This window comes from Lolium rigidum, chromosome 6 (assembly GCF_022539505.1).
Source record: "Lolium rigidum isolate FL_2022 chromosome 6, APGP_CSIRO_Lrig_0.1, whole genome shotgun sequence".
NCBI classification, from domain to species: domain Eukaryota; kingdom Viridiplantae; phylum Streptophyta; class Magnoliopsida; order Poales; family Poaceae; genus Lolium; species Lolium rigidum.
Window position 1 is genome coordinate 346,586,299 of NC_061513.1, and position 6,055 is coordinate 346,592,353.

The 6,055-nt window shown below is 42.1% G+C and overlaps 1 pseudogene; it reads right to left on the reverse strand.

Moving 5' to 3' along the window:
* Positions 1 to 3,567: 3,567 nt before the first annotated feature.
* On the reverse strand, positions 3,568 to 4,311 carry LOC124659101 (annotated as a pseudogene).
* Between the last annotated feature and the right edge of the window lie 1,744 nt (positions 4,312 to 6,055).

Below are 6,055 nucleotides of genomic sequence, written 5' to 3' on the forward strand. Positions count from 1 at the left end.
GCAATGTCGTGGTGAGGCCGATGATCCAAAAAATGCGTCCGCTCTTCCTCACCAAGCAATGCTTACTCTTTTCAATCAAGAGTGCTCTTTTGGAGACTTTGAAACTCAAGGACACGACAACGCTTCAAACAAATGCTTTGTTTTGGCACCTTCGTCTTCCTTTCTAACATTAGTAAATTCGAGCTAATGGGACCAGTTTTGAATTGCCTAGAGGGTGGAGAAGTCACATCATCTGAGGTTTGTTGTGGGTTCAATTATGACCCCGGTCTAGAAGACGGAGTGGTTGCACGTGTAAGTACATCATGTTACATATCTATTTTAAGCTAAGCTAAATGCCTAAACTAAACAATTTTAGCTCCCTAGCTAAATCTTGCCGCGACAAGGCAAAAAACGGTAGCACGCACGTCTTTACGGAAAAGGAACATGTACGGCCATGTTTTGCACCTATGATCTAGGGTCCATCGGCACGCCAAACATGCCCACATCGGAGCATAAACACACTGCCAAGCACCTACATAAGCAAATTAATAATAGTATTCCCTCTAATTTATATTGCTTGATGCTAATATAGATGTATCTAGATATATTTTAGGTCTAATATAAATTCGAATGCCTACACAAACTTTAGGCTTATACCAAGATAAATAGATAAACTAAGTGAAGTTGGTTACCAACGATTCATTTTTCGGCTCCCAGGGAGAAACGGAACCCTCTGGTTGCCCAAAATTTATGTCTTGGACAAATACTCATCGATTGGTTACATGCACATGGAAGATTTTTCTCACCTCTAATCTACTGCATTGCCATTAGTTATACTCTCTCGTGGATTCCTGGAGCACCGGAGATAATTATGTTATATCGAGGACGTCGCGGGGATGAGCGCCACCCACAATACGATCCAAACTTCTGAAACTAGCTAATTCCCTCGGATCAAATTCTAACCACCGCTCGCTGACAAACGTGAGCTGCAAGCTCCAATGAGTGAAAATCCGATACACAAGTGCTCTGAATCGACCTGCTAAGTACGATGTGAGAGCAAGTAGTGTGTGAAAAAAGCTAGATAGATTAGTACATGCATCGATCATGTTTGGCCTGAATCGATAGGAAGCTAGCTAGATTAGTACTCCCTTTACACTTTATTCTCTTTCATCGTACGAAAATCAAACTCAATAATATTGTGCACATGTTTTTCTTATTTTCTACATGCACTTATCTCATTGAAGGTGAAATAATTAAAGAAGAGAGATGCATCTTCTCAACGTATTTTTCATTACATTTCATAATTTATCTTAAAAAGACTGTATGTACATTTATTTGTGGAATCGAGGTGAGTACTTTTGAACTGCCAATCCGGATTTCAGTAGACACGTACGTGATGATGCCTACTCATAACTGATCTTACTGGGCCACGGGAGTAGTTGGAGAATCAGTACAAGGCCTGGCGGCCGAGCGGAAGTATGATGGAAATTTAAGAAATGCACTGGTGGGCTGGAATTCACTGCTACAAATATAGGCTGTTACTGGGAACTAGGGGCTAAACTTTTTATGGAAGCCTGTGCGGTCGCCCAGTTCGCATTGGGCCTTGCATGGGCCTGCAAATCAACCTTCTTGCAACTGGCTCCGAAAGTGGCTATAGAATAAGGAAAATAATTCTAGTCCGCGATTTTATAAATCTGCTCCTACCCCAATTTTCACTACTGATCCATTGTCTCTTACTGATGGCGATTCTCTTAATGTTGATGACAGTACACGCTACCGCAATATTATTGGTGCCTTACAATATCTTACTTTGACGCGTCCTGATATATCTTTCTCGGTTAGCGAAGTATGTCAATATCTTCATGCTCTGACATTAGTACATTGGGCAGTTGTTAAGAGGATTCTATGTTATCTTGTTAAGAGGATTCTATGTTATCTTAAGGATACCTTGAAGGTTGGCATCTCATTCAGGTCAGCGCCTTCTATTCTTCTTACTACCTTTTCGGATGCCGATTGGGTTGGATGTTTCGATGACAGAAGATCCAAGTGGGTGGGGGGTGCTAGAAAACATGCCACAATGTCACATTCCAATACTGAGGCTGAATATAAAGCTCTTGTAAATGTCACTGCAAAATTAATTTTGGTTGAACCTCTTCTTGGAGAACTTGGTGTCAAGATGACTGAGATTCATCCTATGGCCTGATAATTTAGGAGTGGTTCGTTTGTTTACAAATCCCATTTTTCATGCACGCACAAAACATATTAAAATTAATTATCACTTTGTTCGGAAACGAGTTGCTAGCAGGAATCTAGACATTCGGTTTGTCTCTACAAAAGATTAGGTTGCTTATGGACTTACTAAAGCATTTCCAGTTAGAGGACTTCATGAGTTCAGGCATAATCTAAACCTTTGTCCAATTTAGATTAAGGGAAGGATGTTAGACTATACGTATCATACGGTATAGGAAAGGTGTAGTACACCACCCTATATTGTATAATGTACCCCATGGTAGGGGTCTTTTCCTACCCTACCGTTTCATGGCCGGTACATACACTATGTAAGGTAGTCAGCCTTTGTTAAAAAAAAAAAGGTAGTCAGCCTTTGTTAAAAAAAAAGGTAGTCAGCCGAACGCCAATTGATTGCTATACCATTGGTCAAAGAATATAAAACACCAGAAGACAAACCGCAAATGTGGAGCCTACGACCTGTGAGACTATATCGTATAAAATAGTATCTGCATTTCTTACTAGAAGTGTGATATCCACCCATTTTAGCAAAAAAGTACACTATCTACCAATTTTGTTCATTGTTGGGTTAGCCTTTCATTGGCCCATTGTCAAATTACATGGCCCATTAACTAGAAAAAGTTCAGAACGCATGTACGAGAAAAACAAAATGAGAAACAAAGAACAACCAAAAAATACTCTTGTTGTATCATGCATAGGCCAACTTTCTGTTCCGGTGGCCGTTGATTGGCTGGGGCTGGGATGAGGGATTTTTTTTAAATTGCTTTTCTTAATTCTTCTTCTTTTTTCAATTGTAGCATCATGTGTTTCGCTAATACACAATCTATTGATGGCTGTTGTATAAAATGTTTAGGTTGGATTTTTTTACTATATAATTTCTTTCTGTTACTTTTTTTTGGCTTGCATAAAAAATTAAGTTAACACGTTATATTTAATCTTCTTTGTTTGTGCAACATGAGCACTTTTCACTAAAATATTGGATATAATTAATGGGCATTTGAACATGTTTTTCATCAAAACATGTTTTGATGTGGCGTGAAAAGCCTACTATGGTGGAACATATTTGAAGAAAAAATAATTAACATACAAAACATGTATATCACTTTTATCCATCGAAACATGTGCTTGCAGTTAGTCATCAGTTACATGATGATACAAGCCTGAAGAGCAAATAGGACAATAAACAAATTAAACATACACTTGCAACACTTAATTCAAATACCATACGTAAGTAGTATGTACAATATATATATACACAAAACTTGACACGTGGACACTATTCCTTTGTTCTGAACGAGAGCTGCTATCTGAATGTTTTTTCTTCTTCTTTTACCGAAAGCTTACTAATATCACTACATACTGTACATTGGTACTAGCTTTACGTGTAGATTTCACGATCCTTTTGCGTTGGTCTGAACCCAAACGGATGGAAAAGAAGTTGGATATACTCCTCATCAACTACTTCTTGATACAGTTGAGGTCCTTGGTGATGGCAGGGATGCAGCTGGAGCTCCTGGTGAGGTTGCCTCTGGGGCTCCTCTTCCTGAGGATCTCCCTCATGGCCTCCGTCTGCATGAGCACCGGGTTGGCGCGCCCCACGCTGTTGAACCGCCCGCAGACGCCCATGTGCGCCGCCAGGGCCTCCTCCGTCGCCGTACCGCTCCTGTCCGCCTCGGCGCTCACCGCCGCCGTGCACAGCCCGCACACCCACCTCCCGCAGTAGCGCTCCCGCACGCGGCGCACGTACTCGGCGGAGCACTCCTCCGTCATGCCGCAGCACTCGCACCGCGCGTCGTCCACCTGTTCCGACACGGCCGGAAGCCTGGCCGCCGCGTCCAGGACGACCACCTTCTTGGTGAACTCCAGGGCCAGGTCGGACATGGCGCGCTGGAGCCCCTCCATCGAGATCCTCCGCGGCCTCTGCTGCTGCTTTGGTCGCGCCTCGATCGGTGCGGTCGCCGGCGCCACCGCCGCGTCACCGTTGGGCGCCATTGATGAAGCTAGCTTGATGCAAGAAACCTGTATCTCTAACAAAACCAAACACAACTAACTCGAGAGCTGTAGCTACTGGGTAGTGTGCTTTGATCGGTTGCAACTGTGAGTTGAATGAATGTGAAGGAGGAGTGCGAGCTTTATATACAGCCTGAGGGTTTGGGTACGCATGCATCCACCTGGCCGCGCACGGAAAAGTGCAGATACGTGTGGAGCGGACGAGTCGGTAGAGCGCTCGATCGTCTCTGCTCGTGACGAGATGGAACTGGAAATTAAAGAAGGGGATAGAGATCAGTAGGAAGCCCTAGATCTCTCAACATGTATGGCTACGATTAGCCAGTACTGCCCACTGGTTACTTACTTACTTGGTTCCGCCGGCCGGTGCTAGCTCTGCTATCGGGTCTCAAGCTCTGTACGTCTCATGCTCGTGACTCGTGAGGGAGATCTTAATGTGGCTAAGGAAGGTGGCAGCTACCTGATAGAGTTGCTCGAATTTTCTTGTCCACGAATAGTAATGTTTGTGATTCCAGATAATCAACTATTGTCGTTTCATAACTATTGTCGTTGTTTTAGATCAAATTTGAACTACAACGCGACACAAAAATGCGCCAGTATTCCTAAGTGTCTTGGAAATAGTTATACGATAAATATCTCCTCATACTTTTGTACTTGTAGGAATCTCATCATTTTTATGACCACTTATAAATTGATATTTTAATTGCCTTAGAAATAGAAAAATAATATTGGGCGAACATTCAGATATTAGCACATGGAGCAAATGAATTGTTAGCCTTTGAAATTTTTGAACGACGGTGGATGGCAACTGCCATGCTGGATCGTTGCCACGTGGCAACATTTTGTATGTGTTCACTCCCAGAATATTACATCAAAGAATGAATATTTAAGTCATAAAAGTAACAAAACTATACCGCAAAAGAATATATTGCCGCGTTGGTTCCTCCCCACAAGGAAGAACGACGGGCAAGGCTTGCATGAGAACCTCATTGTAACAACTCAAAATTAATTTGTTAAAACATTTTTAATTGTGAAACAACCTTGCCCTCTTGCACTACTCTTGTTTGGAAAACATAGAAACATGTTTCCTCCTCATGATTCTCACCTATTCCTCCTATCTTTTTAATCGAGAAACAGTAAGTATGACAGGAACATAGACACATACACTCTCACACTATCTAGATTAGAGTCATGAAGCTTCACGAATGACGAAGGGGGAGGCGGGTTAGACTAATTAGTGTGGTTACTTGGTTCTACTGGCCGGTGCCCTGCTATGGGGTCTCGAGTTCTGGATATCTCATGCTCGCGACTCGTGACTGGTAACTCGTGAGGGAGACCTTGATGTGGCTAGGGAAGGCTAGCGGATCGAATTGCTCAAATTTTCTTATCCACGAGTGATGCTATTTGTGCTCCCAGAAAACCAATTATATACCTAATTAGTTGGTAAGCGAACCCCATTTATGGGGATGGTTGCAACTTGCGGTGAGATGTGGACAATATTTTGCGAAAGGAGTGACTACTCCAAAGTGTGTTACAAATAGTTATTTTTGGGTCAATGTTTATAACCATATGATGAATATTTCTTCTTGGCTTGGAGGCATCTCGAATGTTTTCAATACCAATTTAGAAATAAAAAATTAGCCGCCTTAGAAATAACAAAACCATATTGCAAATTAATGGAATATCGCACTGGCTCCTCCCCAAGGGAAGAACTACAAGCAAATGCTTGCATTAAGAACCACATTGTAAGCACTAATTATGTTTGGAAAAAAGGTTTTCTCCCGTCGCGATTCTCACTTATTCGTCCTATCATTTTAATCGA